The sequence below is a fragment of the Galeopterus variegatus genome, unplaced genomic scaffold (assembly GCF_000696425.1).
Source record: "Galeopterus variegatus unplaced genomic scaffold, G_variegatus-3.0.2 Scaffold3226, whole genome shotgun sequence".
Taxonomy (NCBI): Eukaryota; Metazoa; Chordata; class Mammalia; order Dermoptera; family Cynocephalidae; genus Galeopterus; species Galeopterus variegatus.
The window spans coordinates 166383-190405 of NW_007729337.1; the positions used below are offsets into that span (position 1 = coordinate 166383).

General features: G+C 48.6%; 1 long non-coding RNA gene across 1 annotated transcript; it reads right to left on the reverse strand.

Annotated features, from left to right (window-relative positions):
• Positions 1 to 17307: 17307 nt before the first annotated feature.
• Positions 17308 to 22155, reverse strand: LOC103600096. Its single transcript, XR_551364.1, has 2 exons — positions 22031 to 22155; positions 17308 to 18171 (listed from the first exon to the last, which is right to left on the reverse strand). It is a non-coding gene; the product is annotated as an uncharacterized LOC103600096 (long non-coding RNA).
• Positions 22156 to 24023: the final 1868 nt, after the last annotated feature.

Genomic DNA, 24023 nt, shown 5'->3' on the forward strand with positions numbered 1-24023 from the left:
CTTGCTGGGAAGGGAAGCAATGGAAGTGTGGGGGGCTCTTTCCCTCCAGGCAGACATCCCAGCGAATTCAGGAAGGCTGAGCCTGGAGGAGACTAGGGCAGGATGGGCCTAGGCTGGTGGGGTTGGATGGAGAGGTTTGGAAGAGGAGGGGAAAGGGAAAAACAGATCTGAATAGTGGGCAGGCACCAGCCCCTCTGGGGCTTTCGTGCTGTAAAACTCCCAAGTCCAAGTCCAAGACTTGAACGTGCCCTATGGGAGGAGAACCAGGTCAAGGCTGTGGGACTCTCTGGAGCTCTCCGTGGTCCTGGAGTTTCCGAGACAGAGCCCTTTTGGCTCACGAGCAGATGTGGTGTGGAAGGAGTGGTGGAAAGCACCTCCAAGTATTATGACATACTCTTCGTCTGGAAAACAGGAGCTCACTACCTCCAGGAACAGCTCACTTCTACAAAGGGAGGCCCCTGCCCAGGCTCTTCTGACTGTGGAAATGATGCTGACTCTGCCCTTCATTGCAACACCTGCCCTCTTCCCCTCTGCTCCTGTCTGAGATCCGCAAAGTGGAAAAACCAAATTAAAAAAAATAGACTATCTAAAAAGGGGCGTTCTCAATTTCAGCATATGTGTAAGTTTGTTCCATAGCATTTTTTCTTTAACTTAGGGCCTCTAACTCAGGTTCTAGACTCCATCTGGCTCTACTCCCCCGTATTCATTGGAGATTATGCTACCTCATCCTTGAGGTCCCCCCACCTCTGACATTCTGTAGGCCCACGATTCCCTTTCCAAAGAATGTGTGGTGTGGCGGTCCCTGCATGCTTTCTTCTCAGCCCCACCAGCAGTTGATGTACACCGATGTTTAGCTCATAACGAAGCCCTGTTGAAGGGGGAAGAAGAGAGAGGAAAGTGGCATGATCCATTCTGTTGGAGACTCCAAGGTCTCCCAAGGGTAAGCTCTGTGGCAAGCAGGGACCAGATTGTGTCATCCACCACTGGCTTTGTCTCTGGTGCCGCTCAACCCCAGCAGCACTGAAGAGTAAGTCACTATATTCCTGACTCCGCTTCCTACACTCTACTGATCCTGAACACCTTCAAGCTTTGCCTTCTGATATTTGCAGGGAAACATCTGGGCAAAGATAAAAATCCATGCAAAGGATGGAGCACTGATTCCAGAGTCCCACAATAGATGTAGTTTCCAGGTTCTTAACCCCACCTGGGTAATGACCAGCTCCCCATTACGCATCTGGTTGCCTTTATTCCCTATGATAATGCACATTTTCACCCACCCCTGCTACTGATCAGTAGCCCTTTATCTAGCAAAATAATGCCCTTGGACCTAAAGAGACCTCAGAAGCAGGATATCAAGGGCCCCTTTTTCCCAGTGGGCAGTCTCCTTTTCTGAGGTCTCTATGGCCTGGGAACTTTCCCATCCAATGGGGACAATCACCCCCATTGCTATACCTCCTTGGGAGTGCACAGTTAATACCCCCACTTTACAAGTGAGCAAATAAAATACATTGTAATATAGCTAGCCATGCAGAGGTGAGAATAAAACTCAACTTCCTGCTTCTTGGGACAGGGTACCTGCTCTGTGGTACCTGAGGTATATAGATCATTAATGTAAGCAATCCACAGTGACAGTGAATGGATGGGTATTGTTTTGTGAGAATTCTGAAGAGAGGATGGCCCGCGTGGCAGAAAATATGAGAGGAGGCAGGTACTAAGCTGCTTCTTGTAGAAGGAATAGCCAGAGATAAGAGGGAAGGACTTACAGATAAAGGGTAGGTCTATAATCTTGACTGGTCAAAACAGAAGAGGGGACACTGAGAAGTGGGATGTGTTTAGAGTTGAAGTGGGGGACAGGAAATTAGAAGCTGAGCAGAAGAGCCTTTAGATCCTGGGCAACAGGAGCTATCATAGGTTCTTGAGCATGGCAGAGCACAAGTCCTCTGCCCTGTTTTCTAAGTTGTGAATCCCATGGACTTTTTCAAAGTGTCATTTCCTGTAGGCACCATGGATAACCTCACTGGGTATCACTTACCAAAGCCCTGCATTAGGAAGGGCAGAGCAACCTGCAGTGAAGCAAGAGTACCAAGGAAGGATGCTTTTGGTGGGTTGGGTTGAGGCCCAGGGAGCAGAACTGGCATATTTGAGCTGAGTCTAGAATCTATCTGGGTGGAGGTATGGACAAAGGACACTTCAGGCTGAGACAAGGGCAAGTGAAAAGACCTGGAGGTGGGACAGTGCTTGGGGAGCCCAGAGAGGAACAGGCAGTCATGTGTGCTGGGAGGGAAGGGGACTTGCTAGAACTAGTCACAGGGGCTGCTGGTAAAGGGGGTGCAGTCCATAGAGATATTGGATGGTCTCTGTTCTTCAAGACAAGACATATGACTGGACTCAGTGGTGCCCTGTACTGGGGAAGATTTTGAGGGCTGGTAGACCAGAAAAGTTCAGCAGGTGGCAGAGTCTAGCACAATGGGGTGATGTTTTTAAATGTACCTCTGCTGAGGGGTAATAATGCTCATTGCAAGCAGAGATGGCCACTCTCTTGGATAAAAATTGAGCATAATATGGCTCAGGGCAAAGTCCTGTGGCTGGTCACTAAGTACCTCCTATCAGGCTATGATTATTTGGTGCTCTTTGGAGGGTGGTTCTTCAGACAGCCGAGTAGTACCACGTCAAACACAGTTTTCCATCACAGGCATGGATGATGTTATGAAAGAATTTATCAAAAATCCAGACACCAAAAGCATCTCTGAAGGCAGTCTAGTAACCTAAACAGGAAAAAAAAGTGGGGTTGATTTAATGCATCCATCTATCCATCCATCATCCATCCATTCATCCTTTCATTCCTCCTTCCATCTATCTTTCTGTATATCCAATGTATGTTGAGAGTCTTATGTAATGGATGGCAAGGGACATGCAAAAGACATATAAAACAAAGTCATTGCCCTCAAGAAATCTCACAGAAAGGGGGGAGTCAGAAGCCAGCCTGTTAAAAAATTGTAACTTACACAGTGCAGTTGATGTCGTGTCAGAGCCCCAAACAGAGGCTTCAGAAATAAGAGAGGTGACTAACTCAGCCTGAGGGAAGAGATAGTTTCTGAGGAAAGGACACTTGACCCACACAGTGAATATGTCAGGCAGTGTAAAGGCACAGAAGTGGGAGAGAGCAGGGCTTGGTTGGAGGGTGGCCCAGAGCTTGGTGTGCCTGCAACACAGAATGCAGAGGCTTTGGAGAAGAGTGGCAAAGCTGCTGGCAGGGGCTGTCATGCCAGGCTAGGGATATGGGCCTTTATCCTTGAGGCAACAGGGAAATGTCAAAGCATTGTAAGTAGAACAAGGACATTATCAGATCTGAACTTTTGGGGAGATCACTCTGGGATTATATAAAAAGAGGGAGCAGACATCAGGGGTGGGGACACCTGCAGCTTCTACTGTCCAGGTGAGGAATGACTTTTGCATGACTCGCTCTTCATGAGCCCCTGCTGGACTTTTTTGTTTTTATATCCACCCAAAAATCATATACTGGAACACTTTTATCAAGAGAAGAGAGGGCCGGCCCGTGGCTCACTCGGTAGAGTGTGGTGCTGATAACACCAAGGCCCCGGGTTCAGATCCCATATAGGGATGGCCGGTTCGCTCACTGGCTGAGCGTGGTGCTGACAACACCAAGTCAAGGGTTAAGATCCCCTTACCGGTCATCTTTAAAAAAAAAAGAGAAGAGAAGTCAAATGCTCCCATCCAGCTGTAGCTTCCTAGGTCTGCTTTTTCTCCTTTCAGAAAATCCAGCCTACCAGATCTTCTCCCAGGGACTTTTTTCACTCTTTTCCTAGGGCATCTTCAAGGCACAGAGAATAAAATGGCCAAAAGAAAGGTGTCCATCTTAGGAAAAATTTCTTATGAGATAAAATGAACTGTGATCACCTTCTCAGCCCCCCACTTATCAGGGCATTTGGGGTTCACTGAGAAATGAATTGAAAATAATGCCAATGTTCCAAGTGGCTCAGATTGGGGCATTTTCTGTAAATGGAGGGTCCCTCTGCAATAAAAATAGGATCATAAACAAAGAAAACACCTAGTTGGCACAATAATTCCAAGCAACAATTATTGGAGAGAAATAAAAATTGGATAACTAGGAAGAATATGGATCCTCTGGTGAGAGTCAGCTTTGCAGCAGTGGTGAATCTGTTAGGTGAATTCAGGGGGAAGCATGCGTCTATGTCTAGCTGAGATGCTGAACTAGAACCAAAGCATGGACATCTTCTACTCTCTCACAGGCACAAGGGAGCATCCACCTGGAACATCCTTTGTGGTGAACATTTTGGTGCCTCCAAACCTCCACTCCACTGATAATCAGTCTAAAACAAAAATGTGTACCTGGAACCTATGACTGGTCCAGGGTAAGTAGGTATCTGTGTTGTCCTGATCAGACTGAGGACTAATATTGCATGGCTGGTGGAGAGGTTTTCTGTGTTTCTTTATGCATATGGATAAGGAAGCAGATACCTCTGTTTGCCTATGGAAGCCATCTTATGATCACAAAAGAAACCAGTCTTAAAATGATGATAACACCAAGGAAGGCAGAATGGATAAGTGGGAAGACCTGTGTTCCTGATGGTTTCATTAAACTGCTGGTGTTACCTACCTGGGGGCCATCCTAGCTCCTACCTCCAGATACCTTTATTGGTATCAGGGGTTTCTGTTACTTGCAGCCCAAGTCATCTTTACTAATATACCCTACAAGGGTCTCCAAAGGTAAGCCTTGTACAAGCTAACTTTTTGACTGCATACAATGTCATGCCCTGGTCTTTCCAACTTCCTGTATTGATACAGGATGTTTAGTTGAAGACCTCAATAAAAGAACTGCTTATGCTCCATCCACTGGAGTTGAGCACTATTAGACCTGAGAAAAATATGTATGGTAGCACTCAGCAAGAGGGGCGGGACCTTCTCCCTCATCTTCAGATGGGCCCCTGGATATCACTGCCCAGAAAGGATTTCAGACCTTGGACAGCTCCGCAGACCTGACCGTCTAGAGGCCAATTTCCTGATTTTCCTTTCAAGAGAATATCAGCAGAGCATGCGCTCACCTCACCTGAAGCCAGAAAGGAGGGCTTTGTGCTGCAGATAAGGAGCCACTGTTCTCTCCACTGTATTTATTCCCTGCACTGTATTTATTCCCACCCACCCCTGCGTTCTCACCCCCACCTAACCCAATTGCTTGAGGAGAGGAACCATGCACAGCTGGGACGAGTACAGCTGAGGCCCTAAGGCAGTGCTCCAAGGGGCTGACTGGCAGGCAGACAAACACTGGAAGCCACCTTTCTCTAGAGCTGAGCCATTGGCTAGGAGAGGCTCAGAAGCAGACCCTGAAGGTGGCATGAACAGAGCAGCCTGCCCCAGCTCCAAGGCATGGCCTGGCTGGGACTGCAGGAACCACCGCAACTGTTCTCCCTCCCCTCCCCTGCCTTGGACACATGAAAGGGACTCTGATGCCCCACACTGGTTGCTTTGATATCAGCCTTGCCTACTGAAAAGCCGTTTCCCTGGCAAAGCTCTCTGCCTATCCCCTGTGACTCTTTCCTGTCTCCTCTTGTCTCTCCCTCTCCCTCCCTTTCAGTCTCTGTCCCCCTTTTACCCACTCCTCCTTCTCCTTTTGTCTCTCCCTGCTTCCCAGACTCTGTGTAGCTAAGTTAGTTTTCCTGAAGTAAAATCAGAACCATCCTGTGTAAGATGGTTGGGCTCATGGAGAGCCTGCCACAGGGCCTTTGCTGGCCCCAGCCTGATGCTATGTATCTCACACTCTCCTCTCTTAGAAAGGGCACGAGTCTTCTGGTACTTGGATGCTTGCAGGTGGTCCTCCTACAGGAGAAGTGATAGCCTATCTCTGTGAAGGGGAGGAACGGCGGGGCTCCCCCAGGCCTTAGATTATCCCCATCTGCCTGGAGCCTGAAATTCTATCACTATTAGTCAAGCCACTGGGAGCCCCCCGTCCCATGCACCAGCTACTTTATACATGAGCCTCACAATTTTCCTCTGAAGGGCCAGATTATCAGAGGTATCAGGGAGCCTTGGAGGAGTGTGGTCTGCCACATACACAAGATATTTTCTAAATTTCATGTTTTGTCTTAAAAGTTCCCGACATCTTTGTGTTCTAATTTATAATATATCCTTTTTAAAGTGTGCTTTTCATTGAAGTATAACATAAGCATAAGTGCTCTAATCATAAATGTTCAGCTCAATGAATTTTCAAAATGAGCATACTTATGCCATCAGCACCCAGACAAAGTAAAGGAATATTATTGGCACCTCAGAAGTCCCCAGTGCCCCCTTCCAGGCACTGCTCTCCAAAAGTAATGTCAATCCTGCCATTCTATAATATATGCTTTTCAAAATATGTTTTATATTCCTTTCTACTTAAATTGTTGCCTGAAGAAGCCCATGCCTATCCCATGGCAGTGGCTAACACCAGCACAGCACTGGGTACCCCACTGGGGGAAGCACAGGCCCTCTTCTTGCTTAATCTTCCCAACAACTTCATAGAGTGAGGACTTGCATTATTATTACCACTTTACAGTCAAGGAACTGCTGTTGAAAGAGATGTGACTTGCCTAAGACCACTGAGCCTGTGAGTGGTGAATCATGGATTTGGGACTCTTGCCAGGACCCCTGAAGCTCTGCCAGTGGTGGCATTTCCAGGGGGACAGAGATTTGCTTGCTGGAGCCTGGATTACCCATCTTATGAAAGGATTCTTTTTGAGAGCCTTGAGAACATTGGATTAGGGAGGTTCAGGGGGCAGCAGGATGGGCTTTAAGGAATACTGACTCTGGGAACTTGGCCATGGGTATGAGGGAAGGACCTCAGGCAGCCTGACTGGGGTGACCAGTGGGCCAGTGGGTACCCCCTCAAGAGAACCAGGCTGCTGAGAGGGGAGACCTTAGTCCTCTGAGCCAAGTATAGCTGTTGGTTTTCCAGATCCATGACCAAACACTCATTTGGCCCTTCCCTGGGGACAGAGGAGAACAGGGCATGGCCTGGCCCCCTTAGTGTGGCTGGGTGATCTTGGGCAGGTCTTGTCCCCTCTCTGAGCCCTCATTCTTTGCAAAATAGGAAATTGGAAGGAATGTCCCCAAAAAACCCAAATGTGATTTGCAGCCCTCAGGGTGTCCAGCAGGAGGTGCTCTGCCAGTGTTGGAGGGTCCTGACAGGGTCATGTTAATAGAGGGGTAGAGCCAGGTCTGCGCAGCCCAGAAGAAAGGAAATGGGTAGATAGGGTGGTCCCAGCCAGTGTCTGCTGAGGAGGACTTCAGAACTTTCTGATTCATCTCAGAAAAGCCCTTGGAATTCCTCTTTCTGAGCACAAACAGCACAACAGGGACAGGGATGAGGGCAGAAAGAGGTAGCTTAATAAAAAAATCCCAATAAAATTCTGCAGCCCCTGGTGGCCAGGGGCAGGTCCTGGGCACGAGCCTCCCTTAGACCCACCCACTGGGGGGCCCTGACTAATATTCCTGGAGCCTCTGCCAGCCCCTGGCTTCATTAATGATGCTGAAGGGGCTGAGAGTCCAATGGGCTCCCCAATGCTGCCTGATAATATTGCTGAGCTGCCCATGCTAGCCCCACCCAGCACACATGCCCCCACCCCCCCATTCCAGACCCTCTGCAGAGGAATGGGTTTGATTCAATCAGCTATTTGCCTGTGGGACTATCCAGGTCAACTTATTATGGGCAGATGCTAGCTCCGGAGAGTCAGGTGACCCTGGTGTGGAATTTGGAACAAAGACTTATTAAAGAGCAGCAGAGAGGCACTAGGATGGAGATTCTGTACCCCCAGAGCAGCAAGACTCAGGAGAGGCTCTGGTTAGGGAAGGCCGGGCTGGGGTAGATGGGGGCAGGAACCCAGGTGGAACCCAGGGGCTGTGCTCCCTGGCTGGTCAGCGCTCCTCCTGTGGCTGTTCAAAACTGCTCTCCCTACATTGGGAACTCTAGGTGGGACAAGCTCAGGGCCTTCTTCCCTCTGCCTACCTCTTAATATAAAGCACAAGGCTTTAAGGATTTGGGCTGAGAAAAGCTAAGTCTGGCCAGTTTGAAGACAGCCAGACAAAGGGCTGGTGCGGGACCGCCCGGAGTGCCTTGGCCCTCAGCTGCCTACCAAAGGAAGGAAAAAGGAGTGCAGACGTTGCAGTTCAGCTTAAAAAACAAACCCGTGAAACAGAGACAGCCCCCCTGCTTCCCCCTCACTCCAGCATTAGCAGGAGGGGCTGAAAACATTTGTTCAGAGAGAGGGTGTGGGAGAAAAACCCTAAGTGCTTCTGCTTCCTTTTTTTTGCCAAATCATGCAGAAGATGCTGGCAGCTGCAAAGATTCAATTATGCACAATGCGAAAAATCATTTACAAAAATAATGGCACTTGAAAAAAATGGCCTCTCCAGAAATGGCGTGGAACAATAAATCCGTTAATTAGCTAATTAATATTCAATTGGGGTCAGTGGGCTTAATAGAACCTTTCTTGGAGACCCAAGAAATTCTAAACTGCCGTGAGGCGCCTGCCCACTGCCATTATCTCGGGCGAGCAGGCCCTTATCGGGCTGCCAGCTGTCCCTGAACAATGCAGGCCCTTATCAGCTGGGGCAGCAGTCCTGGCCGCTCGCTCCACTCCCTCCGCCCAGAGGAGCATGCAGCCTCTTGGTAATTGATATATGGCGCAGCTTTGTCTGAGGCTGTTTGCTCTGGTGGTATTTAAGGCGGTGCGGGCCCCCTGATTGATCGCCATTGGCCAAGTTTCTGCCATCAATGACAATCTGTCAATGAGGGATCAGCCAATGGCAGCGGCTAACACTCTCGATACCCTGGCCACCTGGGCCAGGCCAAAGGCCCAACATGCAGTCTGCCTGGGTTTAGCCTGAGTTTTGTTGGTCTCCTAAAGTGGGAGCCCGAGCCCTCACAGACTTGGGCGTTTGGGGGGCTTCCTGCATCCCTCGCCCTGCTCTGCTCTGTTTGGTCTTTCTCTCAGGAAAATGAGAGGTTGTTCCTTGTTCCTCTAAGTGTGTCCATGAACTTGCAGCATCCACTACCTGGGAGCTTGTAAGAAACATAAAATCTCAGACCCACCTCAGAATCTGAATCTCGGGGGCTGAACCCGTGGCTCACTTGGGAGAGTGCGGCGCTGGGAGCGCCGAGGCCACGGGTTTGGATCCTATATAGGGATGGCCGGTGCGCTCACTGGCTGAGCGCGGTGCGGGCGACACCACACCAAGGGTTCTGATCCCCTTACCAGTCACAAAAAAAATAAAGAATCTGAATCTGTGGGGATGGTGCCCAGGATTAATGTTTTATCAAGTTTTCCAGATGACTCTGATACACGCTGAAGTTTGAGAAGCAGTAATGAGATCAGAATTCCCACCCTGGCTATGTCTTAGAATCACCTGGGTGGGGAAAAATTAAATATACAAATACCGGGGTCCTGCACTGTAGGGCCACTTTTCCCTCAGCCACTGAAGTGTGTGCCCTGAGCACTGGAGGGCACAAGGCACCCTGGGCACACTAGGACTGGCCAACAATGAGGCAGGGAAGCGAGTTGCCATGGCCATGGCCATCCATGGTCCAGTGTGGAACAAGGCTGCACACTTCCAACAGTGTAGACAAGCTCTGGCTATACAGGGCTGGGGCTCCAGAAATCCCCTGGGAGCCAGAATGAATTTTCCATAGAAATGATGTCCCACATGGGAAGGTGGGTTCCCAGCCTAGCCCCCAGATACTGACAGACCCGAAGCAAAGCTGAATCTTGGCACATCTCCTTAGCAGGAGGGGCCACAGGATGAGGAAGGGAGAAGGAAGTAGAGGAAGGCAGGGAAGATGGTGGAGGGACCTATCTATCTCTTACCAGGACTCGAAGCACAGGGCCAGGCTTTGGCTACTTTCTGAGGGGGCAGAGATTCTTCAGTGCCCTGCATTCCCTTCCTGCCCCATCTTCTCTTTACCCTGCCAGGCCTTTCTCTAGCATTGCTCTCCCGGGCCTGCCCTTTCAGGTAGGGCTCAGAGTTCCATTGCTCTGCCTTCCCCCTGCCTTCTTCCAACCCAGGCCCACATGTTCAGAGCTACGAGCACTCAGGGGCTAGCTTGGTCATGTCCCCACACGTGAAGGAGCAAAACTGATTCACTCAGACAGAAGGGCTTTAGTGGGATCTGGACTTGGAATTAGCCTAGGATGAGGTAGGTAGGGAGAGTCCTCCACCTGGATCGCACCCCACCTTCTCTCAGGTGCTGCGTGGGAGCTAGTCAAGTAACAGGAACAAAGAGGCTATGGGAGGCAAACACAGACATAAGCCAGCCCAGCCTCAATGCTCCTGACCCAACACAGTGAGGGGAAGGCTGCAGATCGTGGAACTTGGTACAAGAAATCTTAGGAGTGCTCCTTCTAGAGCCAGGGCCAGGTACAAGGAGGTTTGGGTATCAACAGGTGACAGGACATCAGCCACAGGGGCCAGGGGTGGGGAGTGGGGTTTGGTGGGGCAAAGCTGGTCTAAGCAAAGAGCAGCTGTAAGCTTAGGAAGACAGTGTCCTGGGTAGGTGACATGGCAGGGCCTTGAGCTCCCAAACAGGATAGGATGAAGTTATCAGCCCTGAGGTCCCAGTCAAGGACAAGTGATACTGAGTGAGGCCAGGGTGAGGGAATGGAGCTACTGAACTACTTCTTGCCTCCTGGGCCAAATCCCATTGGTGGCTGGTTAATCTGATCAGTTCTTTGATCTCTAATGTGAATCAGTAGCAAAGGCTCAATGTGATGCTCCTCCTGGCTCATTTGCTTCTTTAGAAACAGGGGTCTTCATTGCCTCAGTCCCTGCATGGAGGATTAACAGGCATTTCCAGAGCTGCCCCAGGCCTCAGCCACATATTCTGACTGGTGTGGGCTGTCGGAGTCACCAGCAATCAGCATGGCAAGGAGCATAGTTGATGCTTGGCATCCCAACTAAATGACCCTTTCATCTGTGCCCTCCCTGGGGCTCTTGGTGTATCAAAAGGCTGTCCAAGAATATCAAGGGCAAGTATCCAATATCCATCACTCTGCTGGGTTAAGTAATTGCCATATTGATGTGTTAAATTCTAATGAGAAAAATAGCTTTCTGTTAAGTAGGCAAACCATTCACTTGAAATTCCATGGGTTAGCCCAGGCCCTAACCTACCAAGTAAGTAATTAGCTTCTAAAGCTGCCCAGACACCAAAATCTTTCCCTTCCTTTCCCCACATATGTCCACACATGTTATGTTAGGCCCCATGGGGCTCCCTGATCCCTCACTGAGCAAGTCTGCTCCTTTGGACAATTTGGATTTGGCCCATCTCACTGAATCTTGGAATTGGAGGTCAAAGGTGCTCTCTTCCAGGCTAGAGTCTTGACCTCAATGCTCTAGGGAGTGAATGTGTGACCCCAGCTTGTGGGTTCTGCTCTGCACAAGCCAGTGCAAGAGCAAGATACCCGTCTTCCTCTTCCAGATCATATCTGTTCTGGTTATGTTTCAGGAGGCCATTGGAGGCCAGCTGCCCTGGTGAGGCTCCCACAGCTAGCTGTTGGGGGGAGAGTATGAGAGGCAGCGACAGAACAGAGCCACGGAGAGAGGGACACTGAGAGACTCAGAGACAGACATAAGAGGGAGGCAGAGAGAGACCTTGAACAAGCTGGTTGGTTTGCTTGAGAGTGCGGGAGAGCTCTAAACATTGTTTAGATTATCTGGGACTCTCCTTTGACTGCCACAGAAACTTCCTGTGCCTACAATGACAGTTGCCAGGGTGCGAGTGGTGGTGGGCAGGGACCCTGCAGGTTTTCCTGAGTCCAAATCCCTATTCTGACCTTGAGTATCTGGTTTCTCATGAGCAAAGTGGGTTCTTCCTTGAGCAGGGAGAGGGCTGAACTTGCTCCGCCTTCCCTTTGTCACTTGTCCTCCAAACACCAGACTGTCGGGACACTCAGACCAGTGTGCACCCCAGTGTTACAGATGAGAAAACTGAGGCTTGGGGCACAATGGCTGCCCAGGTACATACCCTACACATTGAGTCAGAAGCTGGGCCATGTCAGTCTGGAAACAGCCATCCCCTTTTACCTTTAGCTATCTACCTATTGCCCACACCCTCTCTCCCCTCACCCAACTGTCTTCCTTTTGGGGGTGTCCAGACCCTACTACCAGGAGAAAGTTTCCACTAACCTGAAAACAAGCCATAGGAGCAGGAGGCCCTGAGTGCGCCTGCGGAGTCTGGAGCTCCTTCAACTTCACGACTAATTGAAGAGAGGCAGTGGGCGGGCTCTTGGCAAGCGATTAGCTGTCCCACTGCATGAATAATTTGCATAGAAAATGCTTTATTTTGGCAATCTATTAAAGGGCCCACAGTGCTGTGGCTTATCTCAGCCTCACAGCAAGGAGAAGGCTTGGCTATCTCGTTAAGTTCTGTTGATGCATAACAATTTGAAATGGGCACAAGCTAGTATGACATTTAAAGATGCCTTCACTTAATTATATTACACAAACATGGGGTTGTTTATCCTTGGGAATAAAGTCTTTTTGAAGTCAAAGTTGGCATGTGCATAAAGGAGGGCATTTTAACTGATTTTTCAAGAGGGGGCCTCCTCACTTCAAACTTGGGGGGTTGCATTTCCCTAGGGCCTCGTAACACAAAGGGTTCCATGGCTGAGATGCAGACTTTGAGATTGGTTCTCTAGTTCTTCTTCTTTGGGGGTGGCCCACAGTTTGGCACTTAGTACAATACTGTGGAAAGAAAAGCTTATTAGAGCAAGGAAAAGAGACTTGCTGGGTGACCTTGGGTGAGCCCCCCTTCTCTGAGCCTCCACTGCCTCCTGTGCAGCAAATGGGGCGGGAATTTCCTGCTCTAAGGCAGCAGCTGGCAAACCACAATATATTTTGCTTTTTCTTTGCCACTCCTCATGTTGACTCTGTAAATAAAAATACAGCCTCTTTTTTAAAAGCCAAAGGGGATTCAGGGACCCCGCCCTACTCTTTCTAAGGACTGGGAACATGCTGGAGAAGGGAGATGAGGAAAAATAGGAAGGGGCTTGCCGCCGCAGCAGGTGTTGGGAGGTTTTTGCTTGGCCAAGTCAGAAGGCCCCAGGAGACTGCAGAGCCAGCAGCCTTGCCTCACTTCCCTGAAAACCAGGAATTGGGTCCTGACTGGAGGGAATGCAAGGAGAGCCCCTGGAGCATTGAGAAAATCCACAAAGCCCTGAGAAGTCTGCCTTGCTCAAAAGGTGCTCATGGAAAAGGTGATGGATGCCAGCTAGCTCTTCACCTCTGTGCACTGGAGCAGAGAACAATGCTACTATGAAAGGAGCTCTGGACACTGGGTCGGGTGGGCTGGTTTCTGGAAGGGCAGGGCCTTTTGATATTTCCAGTGAAAGTGCTGTCTGAGTGGGTCATTCAACAGAAGATACAGCAAGAAGGAGGGCTTTGTGCAGGGTCCTGTGTTCTTCATGGATTCAAGCTTTCTGGAAAACAGGCTCTCATCCTACCCACCACTCTCTTCCTGTCCCTGTAGGACTGAGAACTATACCATCCTCAGCTCAGAGGCAACTGAGCTCCTGTTTCTGTATATTTGTGATTAATGGACACATTATCTGTTATTAAGAACAGAGACAATTATCATTCCAGTATGATTTCCTATAAATAAAACTTAAAATAAATGAAAGAATATGAATTAGCATTAATAGTTAACTTTATGTTTAAATGATATGACAAGACCACTTTGGATAAGACCTAAAGAAATGCCAACTCCTAGACACAATTAGGTAGCTCCTTGGCTAGTTTTTAACTATAGTCAGTTATTGCCTGCTCTGACATGATTTCCCCCTAGTCTTGAGTAAAACTAATCCATTGAGTGTGTTAACCTTGAGTCACAACCTTTCTGGTGCTGCTAGAAAGAGCTTCCTAGCCAAAAGTTAGCACTAGACAAACAGTAAAGGTGAGAGAACTCACTGTTAGATGATGGAGTTTGGATGTGCTGTCCTCTCCAAAACTCATGTGGAAATTTGATCTCCAATGTGGCAGTGTTGGAAACTGATTGAGTCATGGGGGCAGATCCCTCATGAATGGATTAATGCTCTCCCTGGGGGAAGAGGGGTAGTGAGTGAGTTCTCACTCTATTAGTTCCACGAGAGCTGATTGTTAAAGGGATCTGGCACCTCCTCTCTCTCTCTCTTGCTTCCTCTCACCATGTGATCTGCTTGTACCCGCCAGCTGCCTGCCACTTCCCACCATGAGCAGAAGCAGCCTGAGGCCCATGCCAGATGCAGCTGTCCCAGAATCATAAGNCTTTATAAATTACCCAGTCTCAGGTATTTCTGTTATAGCAATACAAAACGGACTAAAACATTAGACTTGTACCAACTAAATAACAAAAAGCAAAGGTACTGTTTACTGAGCAATTTGTTCTGTGCCAAGCACTGTGCTAAGAACTTTGGCAGGTTAAACCATATGACATTGGTGTTTTTGTGGTTCAAAAATGGCTGAATGGTGGCAATTACATATGATTCAACCTAATATTACCTCATTTAATCCTTCCCATATCCTTACCATTGTTATTACTCTTTCCATTTTACAACTTAGAAAAATGAGGCATGGAGATATTAAATAATTCACGCCAAAAACAGAGTATGTGGGGGGGAGGCAGGTGCCATCTTTTGAAGACCAAAAACTCTGACTCCATAGGCATCCAGCCCTGACACTTTACCTTTTACCAACATGTTCCTCTAGGCCTTCACATATTTCAGTTAACATGGTTAAACTGAACCTGGTACATATTGTGTGTTCAATTAATGTTTATTAAATAAATAGGTGAATAAAAGATTGGCCACAGGGGTGCTTGAGGCTCCAGTATCCCAATGGTGTGCAGGAGCTGGCTGACTGGACACTGCTGAGCCACAGAATACCTGGCCTGAGGCCCCCCACACTCTTCTTACAATCTGACCTCTCACACCAGCTTCATTCCCAGAGTCAAATATGGGGGCCAGCCATGCTGGGGGAGCGTAGAGGGAAAAAGGAGGTAAATACAGGAGCTACATGGCTGTCAAGGCAGAGCACTAGGATGGGGGGGATCATTTGGAGGAACAGAGGAGGGGTGAAGAGGGAGAGCAGAACCCTCATGCCATGAGCCACTGCTGTTAGGTTGGGAGAAGTAGAACCTTCCCAGACCTGAATCCCCCTCCCACCCCACCCCCGCCCCATCCAGTCCAGTTGCAAATAGGCTGTAAAATGTCTGCTAACATCCGAGAGTCCTCATGATGCGTCCATCACTTGCTGAGCACTTGAAGTCCTTTCTTTCTGAGTCTCAGGTCTGCTCTCTGAGCTCAGGTCAAATGTGCCCTCTCATAGCCACCTAGATCTACAGCTTATTCTCTTCCCTTAAAATCAGTCTGTAACAGTGCCTAGGGGACTGAGGTTGGACATGCTCAATGGCCAGCTGTGGAGGGAGGAAAAGGCATGTGGGCACTAGTGGGTGCTCCAGAGGATGCCCTGTGATCCCATTCATGGTATGAATCAGCGGGTTGAACTGTAATTTATGCAGTTATCAATTTTTGTTCAAACATAACTAAGAAATTGAAAACTATAAAATTACACATAGATGCACAATAATTATAGCTGCCCTATTGAATAACTTCCAATAACAAGAAATGGTTGTAGTTAGCATAACTGTTGTTTTCTGTTTTGCATTAAGTAGTGTTTCCAAAAGGGAGTGATTGATCCACAGATGCTGGCACTGTGCATCTGCCTCCCTTCGGGCAGTCAGCCACACTGCACATGGTAATAACAACAGGCCATGGTGACAGGAGTACAGGGGAGGCACTTGGTGAAACTGGAGACTTCAGATTCCAGGCTCTCTCCTTGAGGCTCGGAGGGATGGGGGATGGGTGCAAAAGGAGGAGCAGCTGGCCCCTGGGGAACAGCGGGTGAGGGAGAACAGCACCTCCTTGGGCCTAAAACCTCCCGAAGAAGGAAATTCAGTTCTATTCAATTACTTACTCAGTATCTACGTGATGACTTAGTGGGTCCTGTGGGGCTTCAGAGAATCACCCACATGCTCTGCCCTCAAAGAGCTTGCATATTTTGCCTGGTTAAGACCTTATCTTATCTTAGATGCCACACTCAGTATCATTATCATCACGGTCTTACCACCATGCACCACGTTTTATGATCTGCAAAGCTCTTTCAATTCATTAGCTCATTTAATCATGTAATAACTCTATAAAGGCAAAGATAGTTATCCCCAGGGGAAACTGAAGCCCCAGGGATAGGTGACCTTCTCAAGTTCACTCAACAAGTCAGTGATGATGAAGGGTCCAGGACATTGGTGTTTAATTTTTAGTCCAGAATCCTCCCATAAAAACACACCATCTCCTGGGATGGGGTGGAGAGAGGGGAAGAGACTCTGGCTCTACCATGGTTGATCCTGTGTGGTAATGACAGGGTAGAACTCATCTGGTCTTTGGGGTCTGCTCAGAGAGCATAGTCTTCATGAAGCCAGGGTGCAAACAGCCTCACCTGGATGGAAAAAAGCAATGAAAGGACAAATTACCTTCCAGACATGCCCAGAGTGTCCTGAGTCATTTAACATCCATTCAACAAGTATTAACTGAGATCCTACTGTGTGCCAAGGAACTGTCCTGTAGGACATCCTGGATGTGGAAGACATCTGTCACAATCCCCAGGTTCTGCCCTCTTCTTCCCTCCCACCCTCAGTCTGGTGTCACAACCCAGAAAGGGAAGGCAGAGCCTTGATACCATGGACAGCTCAGGGCAGGTGTCAAGGAGAGGGACGGGCAGGAAGGAAGGTAGAACATCCTCAGGAACATCTTCATTTCTTCTGGAAGAATGCAGGGAAAACCTGATTTGGTAGCCTCCACCTCCCGCACATTGAAGTCAATCTATACCCCTTATTTCTTTGTCATATGACACTCAAAGTTCAATAAACATTATCTGAATGGTCCNCAGGTCAAATGTGCCCTCTCATAGCCACCTAGATCTACAGCTTATTCTCTTCCCTTAAAATAAGTCTGTAACAGTGCCTAGGGGACTGAGGTTGGACATGCTCAATGGCCAGCTGTGGAGGGAGGAAAAGACATGTGGGCACTAGTGGGTGCTCCAGAGGATGTCCCGTGATCCCATTCATGGTATGAATCAGTGGGTTGAACTGTAATTTATGCAGTTATCAATTTTTGTTCAAACATAACTAAGAAATTGAAAACTATAAAATTACACATAGATGCACAATAATTATAGCTGCCCTATTGAATAACTTCCAATAACAAGAAATGGTTGTAGTTAGCATAACTGTTGTTTTCTGTTTTGCATTAAGTAGTGTTTCCAAAAGGGAGTGATTGATCCACAGATGCTGGCACTGTGCATCTGCCTCCCTTCGGGCAGTCAGCCACACTGCACATGGTAATAACAACAGGCCATGGTGACAGGAGTACAGGGGAGGCACTTGGTGAAACTGGAGACTTCAGATTCCAGGCTCTCTCCTTGAGGCTCGGAGGGATGGGGGATGGGTGCAAAAGGAGGAGCAGCTGGCCCCTGGGGAACAGCGGGTGAGGGAGAACAGCACCTCCTTGGGCCTAAAACCTCCCGAAGAAGGAAATTCAGTTCTATTCAATTACTTACTCAGTATCTACGTGATGACTTAGTGGGTCCTGTGGGGCTTCAGAGAATCACCCACATGCTCTGCCCTCAAAGAGCTTGCATATTTTGCCTGGTTAAGACCTTATCTTATCTTAGATGCCACACTCAGTATCATTATCATCACGGTCTTACCACCATGCACCACGTTTTATGATCTGCAAAGCTCTTTCAATTCATTAGCTCATTTAATCATGTAATAACTCTATAAAGGCAAAGATAGTTATCCCCAGGGGAAACTGAAGCCCCAGGGATAGGTGACCTTCTCAAGTTCACTCAACAAGTCAGTGATGATGAAGGGTCCAGGACATTGGTGTTTAATTTTTAGTCCAGAATCCTCCCATAAAAACACACCATCTCCTGGGATGGGGTGGAGAGAGGGGAAGAGACTCTGGCTCTACCATGGTTGATCCTGTGTGGTAATGACAGGGTAGAACTCATCTGGTCTTTGGGGTCTGCTCAGAGAGCATAGTCTTCATGAAGCCAGGGTGCAAACAGCCTCACCTGGATGGAAAAAAGCAATGAAAGGACAAATTACCTTCCAGACATGCCCAGAGTGTCCTGAGTCATTTAACATCCATTCAACAAGTATTAACTGTGATGCTACTGTGTGCCAAGGAACTGTCCTGTAGGACATCCTGGATGTGGAAGACATCTGTCACAATCCCCAAACCTTCCAGACATGCCCAGAGTGTCCTGAGTCATTTAACATCCATTCAACAAGTATTAACTGAGATCCTACTGTGTGCCAAGGAACTGTCCTGTAGGACATCCTGGATGTGGAAGACATCTGTCACAATCCCCAAGTTCTGCCCTCTTCTTCCCTCCCACCCTCAGTCTGGTGTCACAACCCAGAAAGGGAAGGCAGAGCCTTGATACCATGGACAGCTCAGGGCAGGTGTCAAGGAGAGGGACGGGCAGGAAGGAAGGTAGAACATCCTCAGGAACATCTTCATTTCTTCTGGAAGAATGCAGGGAAAACCTGATTTGGTATCAGGGCAGGTGTCAAGGAGAGGGACGGGCAGGAAGGAAGGTAGAACATCCTCAGGAACATCCTCATTTCTTCTGGAAGAATGCAGGGAAAACCTGATTTGGTGGCCTCCACCTCCCGCACATTGAAGTCAATCTATACCCCTTATTTCTTTGTCATATGACACTCAAAGTTCAATAAACATTATCTGAATGGTCCAAGGCTGCTCAGAGAAATCACCTAGATCTACTTTTCCTTGTTCCTTTCTCATCTGCTTATCCTGTGATTCTGTCTCATGTGACTCAACTCTTGTCCCACAACCCAAACTCTTATCCTGCCATTATCCTTTTAGACTTTGAGTTTGTTCTGGGTGTTTCCAGTGCATGAACTCTGCCTTCTTCTAAAATGGGGTCTGGTTTAGCTTGCCCCTGTCTTGCCTTGAATAGGAGGCCCCACGTGGCACCCAGACCTCTATATCAGCCATGCGGCTGTGTCCCCCTCTAGGCTAAACCTGAACAGATAATCTGTGTAGGCATAACTTTGAAGTGGCTTGCCTAGGAGAGGAAAGAAAAGCTGCAGTTTGAGGACAATTCAGAGTCAGAGTCAGCAGTCAGGGAGAGGTTGCATTTTGTTATTGATAGAAAAGGGCATCAAAGGAGTTTCCATATGAAGGTTTCTATTCCTTAGGGTTTTTTGATAATGAGTGAAGTGGCAGGTGGTGCGCCCCATTTTAGAAAAAGGCAAAGTTCATGCAGCAGCAGGTTAGAGGAGAGGAAATAAATTCTGAAATGGCTTATGTGGAAGGCAGGAGACAGAGATGCTGGGGACCAACAGAGGGATGGATGGGCAGTGTTGAGGGCCTGGCAGAAAGCAGACCATAGTTTGTAGGATTCTGGTTTTTGAGACTAGGTGACTGTGCCCAGTACTACCCAACTCCCCGTGTGCAGGACTCGAAAGATGGATGCTTGGACTGATACAGGGTTAGGATTTTACTAGCAATGGCAGTGGGGAAACACAGGTCAATAGAGTTGAGTGTGTTCACAAGACGGTGGTGAATGTAATGAATCAATGGAAGGATGGAGAGAAACTAAAGCCAGGAGAAGACTGAAAGACTTCATGAAAAAGGAGGACTTGAGGAGTTGCCAGGCATAGTAAGGACAAGAACAGTAGAAGTAGGGGTAAGGAAAGTGTGAATATCCAAAAGCCATGAGGCTTTGGTCACAAGATATGCTAGAGAATAAAGCTTCATAGGTAAAGCAGTCTGGGTAAGGACAAGGTCAAGGTTGTGCCTATAGGTTCATAAGTAATATGACAAAAAGGAATGGAGTCACATGCAGATGGAGGAAGGAGTTTGAGGAACTGGGAGATCAGGGTGTTAAGTGGGCCCTCCCCATAGATATTGGAGCCTCCCACCCCTATCCCCATGATGGCTAACAGAGTATTTTAAGGGGCACAAGTTTCTGGGAGGCATTGGCAACTACGAGAATTTCATGTTATGTAAATTGTGAGAGCAAACGCAGGGGCACTTAGTGAAAAAGAAGCTCCACATTTTCTTTACCCCACTCCACACCCAGTTGAGCCCACATCTAAGGATATTAGACCTGTGTGCAAAGCTTAGGAGCAGCCCCGTGTGTTTCTGCTCTCAAGAGCTCCCCTGGACTATGCGTAGGTACCCTCTCTGCTCCCCTCTTTGCTGCCTGCAGTGGAACATCATGTCAGAGCTGGTGGTTGCGTGGTAGATTGAATAACTACAAGTTATTCTTCCTCTATTTCCCCTTTCACAATGTCACTTGGGACATATCCCATCAAGAGTCTTTTTTTCTATCCCTTGAATGTGGGATGGTTTCTGTGTCTTGGCCAAAAGAATATGGCAGAAAAGACATTGTGAAAATTCTGAGCCTGGACAAAAAGAGGACCTGCATGCTTCCAGTTGCTTTTTTTTTAACCTTGAGCTGCCATGGGAACATGTCCAGGCTGGCTTGTTAACTGGTGAGAGACACACAGCCCAGTTGCCACTGTACCCTCAACCAACATCCAGACAATTTCCAGAAGCAGACCTGTCAGCCATGTGAGTGATACCATCCGGCACCATCTAGCCCCCAGCTGAGCTTCCAGCTGAAGGCAGACACAAGAAGCTTAGTCTAATGCAACAAAACCAGGCTCCAATTAGTAGAATCAACCAGCCAGTCCATGGACTCGTGAGCAATAATAAATGGTTGTTATTTTAAGCCACTAATTTGACAGAAAGTTGGTTTGTTATGCAGCAAAAGCTAGCAGATACAGGGTGGAATGAAGAAGAGATAAGAGATTCATTGTCCTAAGTAACTGGACAGAACATGGTATTGACCAAGAGATGGCAAATCATATTTCTGTTTTTCAAAATCTAGATTATAAAATGTGGAGAAAATCAGCTAGTAGCAGGAATAGAAGGTAAAACGATGCATCTAGAGAGGCCTTACAGTAGAGTATGGGGTCATGATTCCTGAAGGGCTATGAGAGTTATGGCAACCTGAAATTGAAAAAACATGAGGAGGAAGGAGCTGGAAACAGAAAGCATACAGAGGGTTGTGAGAAGAACAGTGGTAGCTGGCGGAGGACAAGTAGACACACAGAGCATGGCTCTATCAGGTTAATGACAACACCGCAGGGAGGAGTGTGAGCACCTGCCACTGAAGTCCTGTAGCTACAATGGACCTGAACCAGCTTCCACCCTGGCTCTTGAGAGCCTGCACCATTAGGATCCTGTCCTTGGGTTTCAGAAAGACACAGATTCTCTGTTTATTTGCCTCCTTTACTTGGGTTGACCTGAGTCATGCTCTGTTCTTTGTATACTAATGACTCTGGGGTAAAACAAGCTTATCCCCCAAGACCTGAGGCTTTGCAGATCCAAAGACAGGCAAACCCCGTCACTGCCCATCTATGAACCTTCTTCTCTTTGGTCCCTACTTCCTCGCCAGGTCTTTGTAGGACAGACTTAGGAGAAATGACGCCAGAGTCATCAGGTCGTGGGGCTGCAGGGCAAAGATAAATGCACCAACAGGAAGCAGCTACAGCCCCAACATCAGACCCCACTATCACTGCTGATCCTGTCCACAATGCCTCCCTCCCTCCCTAAACTTGGAAAATACTCTTCCAACACCCAGAGTGTACTCATATCTGGGGAGCCCTGCTACTCATGAAGGCTTCTCTCCCACTTCAGGAAGGATTCTCCATGTTCTCAGGCCCCACTAACCTTTCCCTTTAGGATCCAGTGGTCCCAGAACTGGAAGACCCTATAGAGATCACCCTGTCCCATTTGTAAATGTGGAAACAGAGACTCAGAAAGGAAAGTATCCCAAGTCACAGAGGCTGACAAAAAGAGAAAGTAGGAAGTGTGAGAAGTGGAACCCTTACCTCCTGCTTCCTTTCCATTTGAAAAGGTCCCCAACCAGCAGAGAGGGCCTGTTAGGAGAACGCAGTCAGTGAAGTACTGTATAGTGAACATTCATTCATTCATTATTTTTTTGATCATTCATCATGTGCCAAGCCCGGTACTTAACAAGCCTTAACCCACCTGTGATTCCCTCGAATAAAACAATTTTCAATATTCCCTCTGGATCAACACAGCCCAAGCCCAGAGCCTGGAGCCTAGAGCCCTGCTCAGAGCCAATGGCAGAACCAGAACCCAGATACCACAAGATGCCAGTGTCCCCAGAGGTCCCAAATGATGACTCAAATGGGACACCTGCCATGATCAGCCTTCTATTTCCCACCCTGGCACTGCAGGTGGAAGGCTGTCCTTTTTCTCCAGCTGTGGCCCCAGAGGCTTGACCTAAGCAGGCCTGAGACCTGCCCTGGAATAAGGGGTCTGAGCCCAGCCAAGCCTTGAACCCAGTCCCCTGGTGTGCCACCCTTTCCTCTCCCTTCCTCTAAAAGTATTTGTCAGACAATGTCCTCCAAGAACAGAGTGGCTTCCATCTGCTGGGGCTCATCCAATGCTCCCACAACCTTATGAGGTAGTACTATTAAAATTCTCATTCTACAGAAGAGGTGACTGGAGCTCAAAGAAAAAATAATTTGCCCAAGCCATAGATGATAGCTGGTGAAGTGAAGACTAGAAGCCGTGTCTGAATTCCACAGCCCAGGCTCTTTCTATTTCTTGCTGAAGGAGAGGGGGCATCTGGAGTTTCCAAAGAAGCAGTGCTTGGTGGCCATGCTGAGGACAGCAGAATGTAGAGCACCTCTTCTCGGGCCAGGCCAGCTGCAGAGTCTGGGGTCCTGTCTGCTGCTTTCCTTCCACGTTAAATAGCGCTGATGATTCAGTCCAACAAAGCATCTTGAATCCCTGAGCAGGAGGGGGCCAGTCTGCATCTGTGGGAGCTCACAATTCTGGCTGGGGGCCAGGCCGGGCTTGGGGGGGCAGGGGTGGACAACAAGAGCTGGGCTGTCTGCTGCTCCGGGCCCCATGGTGGACATATGGAGTTTTGCCTTGGGAAGGGGACCGGATCAGTGAGGCTGAGCTGTAGGGACTTCTGGAAACAGATTCAGGGCCCACATGTCTGCTGCTCCGGGCCCCATGGTGGACATATGGAGTTTTGCCTTGGGAAGGGGACCGGATCGGTGAGGCTGAGCTGTAGGGACTTCTGGAAACAGATTCAGGGCCCACATGACCCACCCCTGCTGCTGGACACTAAATGGAATGGACTTGGGAGAGCTACCCAGGAGCAGCTTTAACCTGAGAGTTGGGGACAATGCTGTAGCCACAGAGCTGGCTACAGAGGGGTGGGCTTCTCCAGTGGGGGTTCCCTGAGGGCCCAAGGCCAATACTGACCCTCACCTAGACCCACATGGAGCCTAAGCACTGGACAGGGCAGAGTTGACCAAAACCCCCACCCCCAGAAAGAGAGAAGGGATTCACCACCATTGGTCCTGGCACTCCTGAAGCCTCCCCTTAGCAACTCATGAGGGAATGGGTGACTCTTCAGCAGAATAGATGACCCCTTATCTGATCATCCAGCTCTTTGACAAAAAAGACAGTGGTTCCCTTCCTGCTCTCTGGGCCTGCAAAACTGTCTGCTGGTGATCCCAGAAGCTGTTGCCTTGGTTCCCATACGCACACTGCCATCTGCTGGGAGGATGGAGGAGTGGTCCAGAGGCTGTTCTGGGTTTGAGTCCAAGGTAGAAGTCATGTCGCTGGGAAAGCCCATCTCTCCTGCTAGTCCCAGCCAGAAAGTGCCCCAGCCTCCCTCTCTGCCCACCTGCCTGCTTCTTCTGGCCTCCGAGCCTTCTCTCACATCCCCTCAGGGTGCCAATCCCATTGAATCCTGGGTTCCTCTCCCCCAGCTCCCCATCTTAGGCAGTTGCTCCCCAAGGGTGGATTTGGTCCCAAGCGGAGAAGTGCAGGCAC